Here is a 19,280-nt window from a genome sequence, read left to right as displayed (position 1 = left end):
TGTTCTTGGATAGCAAGCTAACTTACTAGTGAATTCAAGGGAGGATGAGCATCACTGATGCTAATGCTTGTCTGTCTTTGTGTTTCACTACACACGCATTAAGCATTAAAAACTCTCATCAGAATACAGTCTGGTGTGAATGTTTCATTCTTAAACATCTCAAATATAAATTCACAATGCAAAAGAACAACCAGCACAATTGCATTGTTGTGCTAAACAATCAGAAATGTCCAGGCCCCAGTTTCATTTCTGTACAATAATAAATTGAGTCTGAGGTAGTAAATTTAGGAATGTCACATTAATAATCAAATTAGCTGCTTAGTATGCTTTGCCTTGGAATATTTAGCACAATAATGGATAATAAAAAAAAAAACACTGCACTTAATATACTGCAGTACAGTCCTGAAGAGCACTTAGTTAGGGAGAAAATAAATTGCAATTCTACTTATACACTTTGTTAATCTGCATATTAGTGGGCCTTTTGAGTGATTTAGGTTTTAGGTTTCTCACATTTATTATTGCTTGGTCACTTCAAATCTACGAGACGTGGGAGACAAATCGCCAGATTATTCGTGGGATCTCTCTAATTAAATAAATAAATAAAATCACTTGCCATTAACTTCAAGGCTAAAGAGGTTAGAGAGGGAGAAAATGTTCAGTCCCATCGCTAACTGGAACGACCTAATGATGTAGGATTTCAGATTTGTCAAGGCTTAATGTGATTCATTAGAGCCAATAGCGAATGTAAAAAGCCAAAGATAATGCATTTTCTTACTCGCTGACACACCAAATAACAGTGGGCTACATAAGACATTCTGGTGTGATTTAAGGGCCATTATTATTATTAAGCTAACGTTGTACATCTACTGCACACATCTCACTGTAATAGATTAGTTAAATGCTAATAACTAGGAGAGAAAACCGTATCCTTAGCCATTCACCCACTTTGTGTCTTTTATCCCCCTGACTGTTGATTATTGGTATTTTCCTAGTTTTCCAAGCTAATAAGTAGCACTATCAAGCATTTGGATAGCGTTCCCAAGAGCGCACACAAGCTGCTCGCCTTAATTGATATTGAGCGAAGCGCACGAGGGCCGCCGCTGGCTAATTTGCAGTTTAATCAGCGTCAGTAATGAGTGTGGCTGATTAGCGCCCGGTGGAGAGAAAAAGAGAGAGACAGTTACAAGGAACGTCTGTCAGACCCCCGTGATAATTTAGGACTAATTGTAGTGATTAGAACAAAATTGGATGACTTTGGAATTTTTCTAATGTGATGTGCCTGGTTGTGCAAATGTGTAGGTGGCGTTTTTCAAGGGCCTTATCCTAATATTCAAAGAAATGTTTAACATGATCATTTCAATGCTTAGCCGCAACACGTTTGCCTATTCCTATTTAAAAATAGCCTGCTTTTAATGACTGTGCAGGTGCAGACTTTTCCCTTGTGTGCGTGTGAATGTGTGATAGAGAGAGATTGCACAAATCAAGGCTGAACCACCTTATTATCAAACAATCTGGTTTTTAATAGTGAATGAGAGGACATGTCTGTCCGTCGAAACACACCTGACTATTCCAATAGCAAATCCAAAATGAGTTTGTGTCTGCGTTATGATTTGCATCCTCACTGTCAAACCTGCATCTCGTTCCTTTGCTCTCTCTCCATTTAAAAAGTAAACAGAGTTAAATGTGTAATACATGAAATTTTAAATGCTCAAGGCAAACATATAAAAATGTTCATGGCTGTGGTAACAGTATTCATGCATCTATTACATTCCTTCATTATTTTTGCCCTTATTCTGTTTTTAAACATACCATGCCATTGGAGAATTTGTGGAAACTTTAAAAATTAATATATTCTCAACATAGGTTCAAGCAACTTTGTGCTTATTTGGTTCCTATCGTTTATCTTTTGTATAGATTAGTCCTGGCAATTAAATAAGCAAATAAGGAAAAACCTATCCAAAGTTATTCCATGTTATTTTTCCTGTATCCTAAATTTTGTTGTGGTCAATCTCCTTAGATGGTGTCACGAATTAAGCCATGTTATATGCATCAACCTAATGTCCCAATACACCTGAATTGACCTTATTAAATGTTGAATATAAAGTGTCAGAGTTAGAGTCAGAGTTGTTCCATGCCTGTCTGAGGAGTTCCATGATTCTCTAATAGGGCTACCTAGAGTGGTATCTTCATGCCTCTTTTTTATTCCAACGGTGCACAAAAAATTATTTTAGCTGTCTGTGTGCCACCGGTTTAGTGGACCCCGATCAATAGCTGTCGCTAAAGGTTATCCACACCAAATTATTCTAATGTCAGCAGGAACGTGGCTAAATTGATAGTGATAAATATTTTACTGGAAGATTATGGGAAGGGGAGCGTGTTGCGTGGCCTATTGTAACCTCCAGCTCGTTGAGCGTGCTGGATTCAGCTTATTCATTGAGCATCAATAGGCCTGTCTCCTCGGGAGGAATCGGTGAGTCAACATTGGAGGCGTGTTTGGGGGTGTGTGTGTGTGTGTGTGTGTGTGTGTGTATGTTTGAATTTTGACTGTTCATACAAATGGAACACAGACGGCTCCCTCCCATCTCGCAAGGCCTATTTCCATGTTGCTGACAGTGCTCAGTTGCTCCACCCACCAGAAACACTTTGTATCCTGCTGTTTCTGCACTGTCCTCCATCAATTATTACCATTGTGTCGTGGATGTAACTATTACCGCATCTACTTCCTAATCCAGTGGGCAAGAGGGAAAGAAATGTGTGGCTATATATATATATATATATATATATATATATATATATATATATATATATATATATATATATATATATATAAACGTATAGGACTTGTTTTCATGGAGTTTGTTGAAATAATGTAATGTATTAATAAAAATATAATTATTAAAATGGTTTACAGTACTGTATACATAAAATAGCATTATTGAAGTAGCGACTGTTTTTCACGGTTTTTCGTTTATCGGAACATAACAACCACGATAAATGAGGATTACTGTATGTGTATATACAGTGTGCGTATATATACAGTGAGGAAAATAAGTATTTGAACACCCTGCTATTTTGCAAGTTCTCCCACTTAGAAATCATGGAGGGGTCTGAAATTGTCATCGTAGGTGGATGTCCACTGTGAGAGACATAATCTAAAAAAAAAAAATCCAGAAATCACAATATATTATTTTTAAACTATTTATTTGTATGAAACAGCTGCAAATAAGTATTTGAACACCTGTCTATCAGCTAGAATTCTGACCCTCAAAGACCTGTTAGTCTGCCTTTAAAATGTCCACCTCCACTACATTTATTATCCTAAATTAGATGCACCTGTTTGAGGTCGTTAGCTGCATAAAAACACCTGTCCACCCCATACAATCAATAAGAATCCAACTACTAACATGGCCAAGACCAAAGAGCTGTCCAAAGACACTAGAGACAAAATTGTACACCTCCACAAGGCTGGAAAGGGCTACGGGGAAATTGCCAAGCAGCTTGGTGAAAAAAGGTCCACTGTTGGAGCAATCATTAGAAAATGGAAGAAGCTAAACATGACTGTCAATCTCCCTCGGACTGGGGCTTCATGCAAGATCTCACCTCGTGGGGTCTCAATGATCCTAAGGAAGGTGAGAAATCAGCCCAGAACTACACGGGAGGAGCTGGTCAATGACCTGAAAAGAGCTGGGACCACCATTTCCAAGGTTACTGTTGGTAATACACTAAGACGTCATGGTTTGAAATCATGCATGGCACGGAAGGTTCCCCTGCTTAAACCAGCACATGTCCAGGCACGTCTTAAGTTTGCTAATGACCATTTGGATGATCCAGAGGAGTCATGGGAGAAAGTCATGTGGTCAGATGAGACCAAAATAGAACTTTTGGGTCATAATTCCACTAAACGTGTTTGGAGGAAGAAGAATGATGAGTACCATCCCAAGAACACCATCCCTACTGTGAAGCATGGGGGTGGTAGCATCATGCTTTGGGGGTGTTTTTCTGCACATGGGACAGGGTGACTGCACTGTATTAAGGAGAGGATGACCGGGGCCATGTATTGCGAGATTTTGGGGAACAACCTCCTTCCCTCAGTTAGAGCATTGAAGATGGGTCGAGGCTGGGTCTTCCAACATGACAATGACCCGAAGCACACAGCCAGAATAACCAAGGAGTGGCTCTGTAAGAAGCATATCAAGGTTCTGGTGTGGCCTAGCCAGTCTCCAGAACTAAACCCAATAGAGAATCTTTGGAGGGAGCTCAAACTCCGTGTTTCTCAGCGACAGGCCAGAAACCTGACTGATCTAGAGAAGATCTGTGTGGAGGAGTGGGCCAAAATCCCTCCTGCAGTGTGTGCAAACCTGGTGAAAAACTACAGGAAACGTTTGAACTCTGTAATTGCAAACAAAGGCTCCTGTACCAAATATTAACATTGACTTTCTCAGATGTTCAAATACTTATTTGCAGCTGTATCATACAAATAAATAGTTAAAAAAATCATACATTGTGATTTCTGGATTTTTTTTTTAGATTATGTCTCTCACAGTGGACATGCACCTACGAAGACAATTTCAGACCCCTCCATGATTTCTAAGTGGGAGAACTTGCAAAATAGCAGGGTGTTCAAATACTTATTTTCCTCACTGTATATATATATATATATATATATATATATATATATATATATATATATATATATATATATATATATATATATATATTCAACAGTGTGTGTGTGTGTGTGTGTGTGTGCGTGTGCGTGTAAAAAGCCTGACATTACAGAATATGTAGGTATATATATATATATATATATATATATATATATATATATATATATATATATATATATATATACCTACATATTCTGTAATGTCAGGCTTTTTACACGCACACGCACACACACACACACACACACACACACACACACACACACACACACACACACACACACACACACACACTGTTGAATGTAACACCTTTTGCCTACTTGACAGTCTGCAGTTCTATAATATAGAATATAAAAATTAAAAAAATCTGAAAAAAACAATAAAAAAATTAGTTTATTTAGTTCATAAATAGTTCATAAATCCAAATAAATTACAAATGAATCAAAATGTGTACATATCTATTTGCTAAAGCAGTTATTTGTTTAGTCAGTTATTTAGTTATGTTATAAACTTTTCATTTTTGTCTCCTCATGGTGTCATCATACAATATAAAATGCAACATACACGTACTTCTCACTTTAATAAGAACACCTTTACAATTGCTCATTTTATGCTGTTAACTTGCCATGATGTCTGACCTTTCAAGTTTCTCCTATCTCCAAACATGATCTCACTGTACTCCTGTGAACTTTCATTGCATCTTTTTTTTGAAGATCTTATCTTATATACCTAATACCGGATATACTATAAATATAGATATAGCTTTAGACCAAGTTGTACTATGGTTTATGGCAGTAGGATATTGGCAGCAAAGCCTATAAGTTCTGAAAGTAGCAGGTGGGAGCACTATAGATCAGATTTGTTTATCCACTACAATCCTCAGATAAGATCTGGGGAATTTTTTTGGCCAAATGACCACCTTGTACTTTTCTGTCAACTTTCCACCAACTATTTATTGAAATTTTGCAGGGTGACAAGGCATATTATCGTGTTTTTAGGCAATATTGTTCCCTTGAAGGGCTGTACTTAATTTGCAATAATGTTCAGTCAGGTAGTATGTTTCAAAATAACATCCACATCAATGCTAGGACCCAAAGTTTCACAGCAGAATATTGCCCAGAGCAATGCCCCTTCTCAGTAATTTGTCCTTCAGTAGCCTTTTCGTAAAAAATACGGGAACATGGCACATACTTTTGCCACTAAATGTGAAGCAGGTGAGATGAGGATGGGTACCCCCAAATCTGTGGCAGTATTTCTCACTTGGGAAAGAATTGAAAGCTCCTTTAAAGAAAAAGAATAAACTTTGGCATCATGTTCAATGGTGATGGAACAATTGTTCAGTAGTTGGAAAACAGTTGTTTTTTGGACAAGGAACTCTGCAGTTAGAAAAGCCATGTTATAGTGGTTCTATTATTGAGAGTAGACAATTGAAGCGGTTAAGGCACTTTGTAATAAATGCTCCCTGCTGTATCTGGCATGTCTCACAGGACGTAGACCTTGAGGCAGATTCAAGACTTACAGTAGGGATGGCAATATAAAGAGAAGAATTGGAGGTAAGAGGGAAATGAGAAAGCTGTAGAGAGGAGATAGAAAGATGCAATGGAAGAGAGTGGTGGAAAGAGAATATAGAGAGGATCCAAAAGACAGGCCAAAAAGGACGAGATAAAAAAGGAGAAAAGAGAGAATGCAAAATAAAAACATAGATCTGTAAAGACCCATGAAATAAGAGATGAAGGAAAGAGACTTTAAAAGAGGAGATAAAGAGATGGAGAGATGGAGAAGCAACAAGAGAGAGTAAAAGAAGGGGGAAATGGAATAGAGAATAGACAGCATAACAATAAAATAAACTGAGAGACATAAAGAAGATATAGGACAAGAAGGTAGAGAGCAGAGAAAGAATAATGGATTAGAGCAAAAACAAAGAGATATAAGAATGAAAAGAGGGAGGGCAGAACAGGAATGGCTAGATAAAGACATCCACTAAAATCCTCAAATGACAGCCAATAAACAATTATGGGGTGAGGACAAAACATGGGAAAGGGGCTGGAATGGGCATATCTGAAAGTGTGTCCACTCATAAAAATGTTTCCCAAATACACACATATTCTTACATTTTCTTCAGATGATTCTCTGTAAGTATCCTGTGCAAACTCACAAACACACACTTATGCTATGCATATTTTAATGCAGGAACTAATGGAAATAAAATACCTGGGTAGATGAGTGCAGATGTGTTTGATACAAATAGTCATTTTCCTATTTGCTGCCTCATTGAGCTTGATGAATGATGGGAGTCGAGGAGAAGCAATGATGAATAGTAGCCCTCGACTCCACTGCATGCCCTATTGATTCTCTTTCTTTATTACTGCAACAAGCCAGCTGCCTGAACAAACATACAGACGCATACACACTCTGGTTAGGGCACAAAGCTGTTTAGCATGCTAACAAATAGAGATTCTCTTTTGGGTGGGTACTTGTTTTTATGGATGTTCTCTCTCTTACACACACACACTCTCTCTCTCTCTCTCTCTCTCTCTCTCTCTCTCTCTCTCTCTCTCTCTCTCTCTCTCTCTCACTCTCACTCTCTATCTCAGACTTTAACATTTAGGTTTTGAGGCTTGCAAGAAATGTGATCAGCATCTTTACAAGAAAACTTGTGATTTTTGGAGTTATAGAATCTCCTGTAAAAACTTAAAAAAATAATAAAAAAAAATGTTTTCAGCCAAAAACACCACAACCAAATTGGGTTTTGAGTGTAAGTTGCAAAATAGTCAGGAATAGGCAGGCAGCCAATTAGGCAGGAAAAGAAGCAAAAAGTTTAGATAAAGCAAACTAGAAACAACAGAATCACAAAAAACCCAAGGAATTACAAAAACCAAGAATACATAGCAATGTACAGGCTTGGCATGCCAGGAAGGGCAACATAAATGGTATTTCAAATTGTATGGTGGTTAGAAATCCATTAATATTGTTTATGTGTGTTTAACGTAATTGAAAACAGATGTGCATGATTAGACATCATAAACTTGAATTAGTTTATATACCATACTAACATACCATATACCTTTTATACAGTGAGGAAAATAAGTATTTGAACACCCTGCTATTTTGCAAGTTTCCCCATTTAGAAATCATGGAGGGGTCTGAAATTGTCATCGCAGGTGCATGTCCACTGTGAGAGACATAATCTAAAAAAAAAATCCAGAAACCACAATGTATGATTTTTTATCTATTTATTTGTATGATACAGCTGCAAATAAGTATTTGAACACCTGAGAAAGTCAATGTTAATATTTGGTACAGTAGCCTTTGTTCGCAATTACAGAGGTCAAACGTTTCTTGTAGTTTTTTACCAGGTTTGCACACACTGCAGGAGGGATTTTGGCCCACTCCTCCACACAGATCTTCTCTAGATCAGTCAGGTTTCTGGCCTGTCGCTGAGAAACATGGAGTTTGAGCTCCCTCCAAAGATTCTCTATTGGGTTTAGGTCTGGAGACTGGCTAGGCCACGCCAGAACCTTGATATGCTTCTTACAGAGCCACTCCTTGGTTATTCTGGCTGTGTGCTTCGGGTCATTGTCATGTTGGAAGACCCAGCCTCGACCCATCTTCAATGCTCTAACTGAGGGAAGGAGGTTGTTCCCCAAAATCTCGCAATACATGGCCCCGGTCATCCTCTCCTCAAGACAGTGCAGTCGCCCTGTCCCATGTGCAGAAAAACACCCCCAAAGCATGATGCTACCACCCCCATGCTTCACAGTAGGGATGGTGTTCTTGGGATGTTACTCATCATTCTTCTTCCAAACACGTTTAGTGGAATTATGATCCAAAAGTTCTATTTTGGTCTCATCTGACCACATGACTTTCTCCCATGACTCCCCTGGATCATCCAAATGGTCATTGGCAAACTTAAGACGTGCCTGGACATGTGCTGGTTTAAGCAGGAGAACCTTCCGTGCCATGCATGATTTCAAACCATGACGTCTTAGTGTATTACCAACAGTAACCTTGGAAACGGTGGTCCCAGCTCTTTTCAGGTCATTGACCAGCTCCTCCCGTGTAGTTCTGGGCTGATTTCTCACCTTCCTTAGGATCATTGAGACCCCACGAGGTAAGATCTTGCATGGAGCCCCAGTCCGAGGGAGATTGACAGTCATGTTTAGCTTCTTCCATTTTCTAATGATTGCTCCAACAGTGGACCTTTTTTCACCAAGCTGCTTGGCAATTTCCCCGTAGCCCTTTCCAGCCTTGTGGAGGTGTACAATTTTGTCTCTAGTGTCTTTGGACAGCTCTTTGGTCTTGGCCATGTTAGTAGTTGGATTCTTACTGATTGTATGGGGTGGACAGGTGTCTTTATGCAGCTAACGACCTCAAACAGGTGCATCTAATTTAGGATAATAAATGTAGTGGAGGTGGACATTTTAAAGGCAGACTAACAGGTCTTTGAGGGTCAGAATTCTAGCTGATAGACAGGTGTTCAAATACTTATTTGCAGCTGTATCATACAAATAAATAGTTTAACAATCATATATTGTGATTTCTGGATTTTTTTTATTTTTTATTATGTCTCTCACAGTGGACATGCACCTACGATGACAATTTCAGACCCCTCCATGATTTCTAAGTGGGAGAACTTGCAAAATAGCAGGGTGTTCAAATACTTATTTTCCTCACTGTATATACAAACCGCTAAACATCAACGGGACCCCAGTGAAGAGAGTGGACAGTTTCCGGTACCTAGGTGTTCACACAGGACCTGTCTTCTATCAACACCTTGGTTAAGAAGGCCTGGCATCGTCTGTACCATCTGAGACGCCTAAGGCACTTTAAACTACCCTCTTAGGTGCTAAGGACCTTTTACATTTGCACCGTTGAGACCGTCCTGATGTGTAGCATCACTTCCTGGTTTGGAAACAGCACCATGCAGGACAGGCGATCCCTCCATGGGGTGGGGCGGTCAGCTGAACATACCATCTGTCCCGAGCTCCATTACCTGCAGGACATCTACAGCATGCGGTGACAAAACAGGGCCAGGAAGACTGTGAAGGACCTCAGCCATCCCAACAATCAACTCTTTTCTCTGTTACATTTAGGGAAGTGCTTCCACTCATGTATATACATATTTTTCTATACTTTATACCTTTTTTTTATTTATTCACTTTTTTTTCTTATATTCTATTTCTTTTTGATGTTTAAATGTTGGACAGGCATAACGCACCAGTAAGGCAGTGGGCAGTTTGTTCTTGAGTAGTGTAAGAAAAAATGATGAGGACAACGAAGATCGTAATGAAGAAGTTTATAACAGCGTAGCAGTGACAAAATACACGAAGCACTTTGGGTTCATCGAAGTCAGAAAGAACCCAGAGAAAACTCTGCCCAGATATTTTATATTGTTCTTCCCTTTGAAGTATAGACTGGAGTTATCCTTTAAATGTAAATTAGATATAGGACATGTGTGAGGAAACAAAAGGCTGGGGAAGACCATTCTCGGGGGCGAAGGTCAGCAGGTGGTAATCACCAGCATTCGCACCTTTGCTGGTGCCGGCCCCCCAGCAGGTCAGGAAGGGGTATTGTGTGAATGATAATCATGGTCTCAGATACCTTTTGGTTAGAGATAGTCCTTGGGGCTTGCTGCTTCTCCCAGACTGATTAAATTATGTCTATGATTCTGATTGGTACAACTGAAATTCTACATAACTACGTTTGTGAAATGTAAGCCATTTTGCGGTTGAGCTTATTTTGATATAGTGTAGGGTGGAATCTGGGTTGAGGCAGTCTGTAATTCTTACAGTAGACATGTTTGTAAGATACAGTGTAGCATTAAAGTTGAAACTGATGTGACAGGCTCCACCCTTAAGTACTCACTGGGTACTGAACTTTTGTTTAGACTGACTCTAAGTCATAAAGTGGCATGTTCAGGGGGACAGTCATTGAACCTATTGCCAAGGATAGGGTCTGAAGTGTCTGAAAGATATGGACAGTACATTCTCTCTGTATCCCTTTTATTGAATGAAGCACTGGAGTTTACTATTCTTACAGGATTAAGGATTCAGGATTTTCTTGAATATTTGAATGTGTAAGGTTGGCAAGGCAAGTGTCAGGGCAGATCCAGGCAGGTCATGCTTCTCAGATACCTACCTTGACTTGACCTGGTTGTTGGATTGTGGGTGGTTCCTTAAGGTAAGGCTGACTGATACTGAGACCACACTCTGGATGTAAACTGCGCACCACTAGACCAGGGTACCAAAGTTTCTGAACTTCTATTGGAAAAGACTCTCAGCTGTGGTAAAGGCAGATGGTAGGCTGGGTAGAGAAAGGAGATGCACTGACTTCATGAATCTATTCATGAATCTATTTTGGCATATTCCCCATATCTTCTCTGGGAATTGTGCTGGATAAATAAAGTCTGATCCATGGAGCCTCTAATTTCAGGACTTAAAGGATCTGCTGTCAACATCTGGGTGACATATAGTACAATTTTGTCTAAAGCAATATCAATATGTATATCCAATATTAAGAATATAATGATCTGCAGAAAGCTACAAAAAAGCTGTATTAAAAGTTTACAAGAGTACAGTGAGATCATGCTTGGAGATGGGAGAAACTTGGTAGGTCAAACGCCACGGCAAGACAAACCTATTGATGTCTGTGAGACTGCTTACATGCAGGTTTACAGACATGTGCAGAAGTATGGACCCCTGGGTATCCTGTGGTGGGATGTGTGAGCCCAGGTGATTAGTTTTTGTCCAGTTTGGGAGGGCACATGTTTTTTTTCCAAGAGGTATTACTCTGGTTTGGGTTGTTCTTGTAATTGGGCTTGTGCTTCTCTGTCAGTGTTCCAGGAAATGTCACCCACAAATCAAGGCTAAGGAATAATTCACTTTTTATTGTTTTGAGGTCTTAGTGTTTGGTTGAGCTTAGTGTTTACTTCGCAGTAAATGGCTGAGCCATCTTTTGTTGTTGCTCTCACGCAATAGTTAAAATGAATATTTATCAGAGAGCTAACCTGTTTATTGTAAAAATTGAGTCTGCCACCAACAGAAATTGTCTGAATAAAATGTTTAGTAAACAGCAAGATTGATCGTCTCTGCAACCACAATATTCTAGTTTGTTTAACAAAAACTTTCCCAAGTTCAGTGAATAGGAATTTTAATATACTATTGTAATATACTGTGCTATAAGAAAATTAAACTTGATCAGTACAAGGAGGGCTACTTTTGATTAGGTCAATTTTCCAAGCATAATTAAATTATTTTAATAACATTTGACCCAGTCCATATATAAGAACAAATAATTTGTGAGAATATTCACAAAATGTTTTTTAAAACAAATTTTATTTGCCACTGCAGATGTTGCAATAATGCATTTTGTCAGATGACTTTCCTTATGTTTTAGCACTTACGATGAGGCATGCAGAAGAGATGTTATGGCAAGTGCCAAGGGAGTTGTGTGTCCTACATCCTACATCTTAATTGTAGGCTGGGAAATTTTTCTCAAGCTAAAGCCGCAACTATAAACCAAAAAGCTGCAAATCTGACATTGTTCCCAAGCACTAACAAATGTGCTTACAAGAAATCACTGTAATTTAGACACCCCAACTTCTTTATTTTCCATTTAAGAATGCATTACAGATAGGTCATCATACTTATTCTATATGAATAATTTATTTTGCCATGTGCCTACAATTTATGTAAATGAATCTGAAATATCTAGTGCAGCAGTCAGCTGAGATGGCTTTTGAATGGGTACAGACACTACAGGCATATGCTTTGTGAGAATTTACTGTTGCACTCAATAAGGACATAGAGATGGTAAATTTCCTGACATCTATACATCATGTACATCAACATCTAAAGTCAATCTTGATAGAGAAATCATTTTTGCAAAACAGCTATAGCAGCTCGAGTCCTTAAGTATGGGGAGGTGGTATTTTAGTGATTAAGGTATAGGACTTTAGATCTAAAGGCCATGAGTTAAAATCCCAGCCACACCAAGTTGTCACTGCTGGGCCCCTGAGCAAGACCCATAACCCCATAGCTGCTCAGTTGTATGAATGAGATAAATTTAAATGGCTCTGCATAAGGGTATCTGCCTATTGCCGTAAATGTAACGTAGAAGTATTTAAAAATAAATCACATAAATCCACATTTCCTTAGCCTTGATATTTTTTTGCTTTAATTTAAATGTTTTAGAGTTAGTAGAGTTTTCAAAGCAGAAAATTCATTAAAGTTCACCTGATCACAATTCTGTGCAGTCACCCTATTTTGTCTATGTCAGTAACAGTCCAAAAGAAAAGGTACCAATAATCAATCGACCCCATTGTATTAGTATGCTGTTAGGTATTACACATTACAAGAAGGTTTTATTTCCATGAGCTTAATACAATGTGGGCCTTTTTACCATGGCTAAACACAGGCATTTGTCAATTATGGTCTCTATAAAATGGTCTCTATAAAATGGTTTCTTTAACATTTTGAAAAGACAGACATATATAATATATTTATGATACTCTGCCACACTTTGATACCGTGATAATGTGAGCTATTACATCGCAGAAAATTGTTTGTAAAAGCAAATTCATGCAGATTCCAACAAACCTCCACTTACCTTTCTGATCTAATCAGTAAATAAGGTGTCAAACTGTATTGCCAAGCAGCTAGAAGCTAGAATGACCCTTAACTCTTAAGTGTAAAGGAACCCTAATGATTGCTAGGGTTTCATTTCTGTTGTTGGTTTCTAAGCTAATTTAGCAGCAATTCACAATGCAAGTGGGCACTGTGCTTTTCCCCTATTAACATTTCAATATTCTGTTGTGCAGGATCAAAGAATGGAAAAACTCTTGCATTTTCATCTATTTACAAGAAGGTGTGTTCTAGGAGTGAAAAATGCTTTATAATTCCAGATGTGTGCATGGTGAGCCCCATCATCTTTGAGGTTAATAAAATGATCCATGATGTCCAACACAGACCTAACTCCCCTATGCATACGCACATGGGCAGGTTTACACTCCGCTAATCAGCTGAAATCAACTACTGATGTAAGCACATACTGCTGTTGCATGAGACACTCCGGTATTTCACACCTATATCAACAATTACAGCAAGACTGCTGGTGGCCCACACTCATTTAAGGCATTACATGCTTTCACAGATCGTGCAGCACAACAAAACTAGTATCCTCATTTCTCCCCTGTAGATCAATAGCTAAATTAAAACAATCCTGCCCAGTTACCCTTTATTGGGCTTATCACTATCATAGTAACTGTAGCTCAAAATACTGTCTCTCATGTAAACCTCTTAAATTCTTACAACTCAGATAGCTGAGGTGCTGTTTGAACACATTGCTGTAGCCTAATATTCTGCAATCACTCTGAATGCAAATAAAAGGAGAAGAGAACAAGCCAGGGGATTCTTACAAACCACTGCCATAATTGTCAGACCGATTTGTTTAGATTCATACTCACTGAGTATACATAAAACAGTCTGATCCCTCAGTTTGCTTTAGGTACCAGACAACTTTATTGCCCTGGAATGGGTGCACCAGCAGTAGATGAATGGATAGCTGAACAATTGTGGAAGAGATTACACATCCACCAATTTGGAACAGAGAAGAACTCTGCACTTGTTGAACCCGATGTTAAACAGTGTATTACTATGTTTTTTTATAATTTAAACAAGGAATAAACATCCCACGCCTCAAAAAGATTTAATAAAATGACCTTCTGAAATTCCAGGACAAGTTATTCATGTGTCATATTGTCCTGAGCTGAAACACTAGAATGCTTAGCTTGATTTTAAATTTATTCAGCCTGCAATCTGAATACCAACACTACTTCATGGTGCTAACACAAGGTAGGCTTGGTTTGTACCAGATGGGCTAGCCTTTGCATCTGATGCACATTTTAGGTCTTGAATTCTGTATCCAGTTCACCAGTTCTCCTTCTTTTGACCATTTGATTAATATTAACCATTGCCAACCAGTAACAGCCCAAAAGACCTCCAATTTTTGGGGGATGCGCTGGCCCAGTCATCTAATCGTTTCAATATGGGCTTTGTCAAAGTCCATTTGTCCATTTGCCTGCTTGCCTATTTTCTAGCTTCCATCAAATTAACTAAGAGAACTGATCTTTATACAATAACACCTGTCAAGTGATAGGACATATTAGCTATTGTTAGCCAACCCTAACTATTTATATCAGCGTCAAACTGTGCTAAGTGTGTTAAACATAAGAATCACTGATGAATTCACTGGAGTTTTTATGTCTATTTTAGAACACCCATAGCCATCTTTAAGGTGTCAGTGTGGTTAGAACCCACAGCAATTTAATAGTGGTCTTTAGAGTATTGATGATGGCCATCTTCAACCACAGTGAAGGATTTTCAGGAGGCAGGAGACTCCAAACAGAAGTAGGGCATCAGCATGGATCAGGCAGGTTCAGAGGGCAGAGGGATTCAGGATCACTGGAATTTTAAAAGTAACATGTATGGCTCAACAAGTGAGAGAAAAGTGTTCCTTCAAATGATCACTCTTGCAGAGTTTGTTTCTCTTCAGATTAAGATGAGATCTTACTAGAGAACAAGAGAGAAAATTAGATAGAGTAGGGTGGGGTGTTTAGGAGTCAAGTCAAGTTTATTTCTATAGCACTTTTCACTACGGACATTGTCTAAATTAAGGTTAAGGTAAACGATGTGTATTTATCCCTGATAATCAAGCCATGGTGACTGTGGCAATTAAAACTCCATTAGATGATATGAGGAAAAAACCTTGAGAGGAACCAGACTCAAAAGGGGAACCCATTCTCATTTGGGTGATATCAAGAGTGTGATTATAAATCTTTAAATAATACAGAACGCTGAAGAGTGATCTGAGAGAGATTATGAGTAATGTCCATTCTACAGTCTTATACAGTCCATCGAGATTATGGAGCCAGGAGCTACTAAGAAACTCGTAAAATAGCTCAACATTTGCGATCATCACAGATCCAACACCAGCTTCTCCATGCAAGAGCCTTTAAACACTCAAGGAGGTCCAGTGTCCAAACTCCACATGAAGTGGGATTCAATTAGCGCTGGTAGGTCTCTAGATGGTCCAGGATGTTTGCGGGGTCGGCATCTACTTCTTTAAAGGTCCATAATCTTCATGAGGTGGAACGTGGCTGGGGCTGGCGCAACCTCAGAATGCCTCGGGATGGATAGAAAAAGAGAAGCAGTGGAGAGGAATTAGCGTAGCTGCTGTTCATGATATTAACAAGCACAATTTGATAATGTGCATGTAATCAGATGTACTGGAGCACAAGGCTATGATATGTTATGTGTGTTATGCTCTGTCTTATCAGAATTTAATAATAGAAAGTTATCAGTCATTCAATCTTTTCATTCTTTAACACACTCAGTTATCCGAGCCAATTGAACTTTATCGTCTGGTTTAGATGAGATATATAGTTGGATATCATCAGCGTAACAGTGGAAGCTAATCCCATGGCTTCTAATAATATTTCCTAAGGGAAGCATGTATATTGTGAAAAGGAGGGGTCCTAGAACTGAACCTTGTGGCACCCCATAATTTACTTGCATTAACCTGGATATCTCTCCATTTAAGTCTACAAAATAGTAACGATCAGATAGGAAGGATTTAAACCAGCATAATGCCTGTTTCTGAATGTCGATGTAATTTTTTAAGTAATCTAGGAGAAGATAATGATCTATAGTGAAAAATGCAGCACTAAGATTTAGCAAACATATACAAGGACATTCTGGAAACGGGACACGATGGAGGAGGTGCATGATGAAAAAGTGCATTTTGATTTGAGTACACACCTTTGATTAAAAGTTAAATTACTTGTTTAAACATACATAGTGTGACACAGCAAATTGCCTAATAACAGCATTTTATGGCAATGGCCATATAATATTTTACCATGGAAAAGAAAGCATATTTATTTTTTTTGACCATCATTTTTTCTGAAAAACACATAGAAAATCCCATACAGTAATAAAGTATGTATATTTGTGACATCTGAGGGAAGTTAAAACACAGTCATCACAGTTTCATATTCTTTCCTATTCCTATACTTATTCCTATCTTATTCTTTGTAAAAAAAATATATATATGAATTATCAAATGACTAACTTTAGCAGTTCTGACTTCTGAGACAATTTTTTCTTTCATAAGAGTTTGGCTACTCAAAGTTAAGCAAATGGACAATCCTCTCGTCCTATATTTGTTCAAATGGTTTAAAATAGCCTGCGTTCTTTAAAAAAAATATTATTAAGATAGATTCCATAAACTGAAATATTAATTGTCCCGATCAATCGATGTATTTACAGGAAGGGAAGGACATGTGCCCCTTGTCTCCATTCATTTTAATATATGAATGGAGGCATGACTTACACTTTTGTAATCACGAGGTTAAATAACATTGCATACTACTTTATTCCAACTACATATCATAATGTATAAAAATGTCTATGGTACATTCTAGTTAAAATCTCTATGGTGTCTAAGGTGTATTTATTGCTCTTTTTGTGGATTTTCAGATTTGTCATGCTTTAGCACTGTTATAGAGTTGCATGCTTTTAAAACAAAAGTCCCACATTAAATCAGGGTTTGATGGACAGTGCTCTAGTTACAACTTGATTCCACCAAAGCCTGATGTGTACTTACTTGAATACTCACTGGCATGTGAAACACTGATTAGCCTGCAGCATTTCAAGGAGACAGATATATTTGTCACTTCCATGAGGGAACAACTGAAGAAAGGGGGAGGAAAAGTACAGAGACTCATACCATGTATCCTGGGAACTGGGATGGGAGTAGGAGAACTGAGATTAAGAAAGTAATAGGTGATGCATAGACCAAAGACTTCTACAAATCAGTCTTCCACTGGCTGATCAGCTTTGCCACAGAGACACAGATGTTCTGCCTCCATGTCTTCTGCCAGCAAACACCAGTGACAGGAATCCTTTAACTGCTGCATGTAGGTGAATGTGTGGCCCCTGAGGAGCTGAAATGACAAAAGATTTGTCTGTCAAAGGTGGTCAGTCTTGGTAAGTTACGAGGTGACAGGATTATAATGCATTAGACTTTGTGAATTTAGGAGACCAGTTACAAAGGGGTAAGATGTGCATATGTTCCTCCTCAGTGGCGGGCTCAGAATCAGAATCCATTACTAATGTTTTAATATATTTTGTCCATAAATGTGTATTACATTTCTACTAATAGTCCATTTTCTTCATTACATAGCATTTATCTTGGGTGGGGTGCACCTGCAGCACCACTGAGATTAGGTTTACGTTGGAGTTTCTATCCAATCAGATTTTAGCCATCACATCACATCACATCACATCACATCACATCACATCACATCACATCACAAATTGCCAGCACTGCAAGCTTTGTTTTTCTTTTATTGTAAACTCTATATTACCTGAAGCTATTGCTTTAACCAACCAGACAAAGATTTAGATATTTATATATACATATTTTCCCCAAAAAACATAACAAAAAGTTGTGGAAACCTTGGGGTCCTTTTATTAGGGAAATACTGATGCTTCTGCTAGAGATGATGTATGCAGGCAGTGCAGTTGTGGCTGCAATGAAAGAAGATGTTGAATTGAATGAATAGAATAGATTCCTATTTGTGATGCAGCGCTCTGTTAGACTGCATTTCTTTATAATTCTGATGGTTTCAATAGCCAAGGTGTATTAATAAAGATATTAAGATGTGGATTGTTTCAGGTAGAACACGGACTAGGTATGAAATTCATGGCCTGCCACTGGGTTTAACTGTCAGTTAGACTGTAAGACAAACAAGGGATTTCAAGAGGCTTTATTAATAAATTATCAGCGAATACAAAGTCAGTGATTGCTGGAAAATTCTTTATTTTGGAACACCAAAACATAGGCTGACCTGATTTTTTTTTCCCACAATAGATTAGAAGGTTCTCAAATTATTTCTTGTTTGTGTGAGCGATTAAAGTTTTGCGTTATTTGCTGGCCACATCCGCAGAAAAATTCACCACTGTTTTTTTAATTTAAAATGGATTAATTCAACTCAAATATTGAGTCACCATTATTAATTGGTTGGTTGCATATATGAGAGGGGCAATTATTATTATTATTATTATTATTATTATTATTATTATTATTATTACAATGAATTATTATTATAAATGTATTTTCTTTTATAAATAAATGAAATAGTAATGTAAATGTTATTTACTCGTATTTCTTTTATATTTTTGTTATAATGATTTTGTATGGAGGTAAATTACAACAACTGTGTGAATTTTCCCAAATTATTACATGCCCCAAAGTGTTGTTTTTATTTTTTATTTTTTATATTATTATTATTATTTAATTTTATATTGTAAGTTAACATTGTGGAAGACCAAAATAGTACATTACTTTAAAATCCTATTTGTTAAATTCACTCAATAAGGCTACTTTACCTAAATCAATTGACTTGGCTTATATTGAGGCTTAATGTGCTTGTGAAGCAGCAATCTATTACTACATTAGGCTCCACTAATAAAGTAAAAAAAGAATTAAAATGATTTAAGACAATTGGTTTCTTTCAAATAATTAAATGACTAACAATTTGGTTCCAAATAAAAT

The sequence above is a fragment of the Silurus aristotelis genome (genome assembly GCF_946808225.1).
Source record: "Silurus aristotelis genome assembly, chromosome: 16".
NCBI lineage: Eukaryota > Metazoa > Chordata > Actinopteri > Siluriformes > Siluridae > Silurus > Silurus aristotelis.
The sequence above is the reverse complement of the archived record's forward strand: the minus strand, read 5'-3'. Positions refer to the sequence as shown.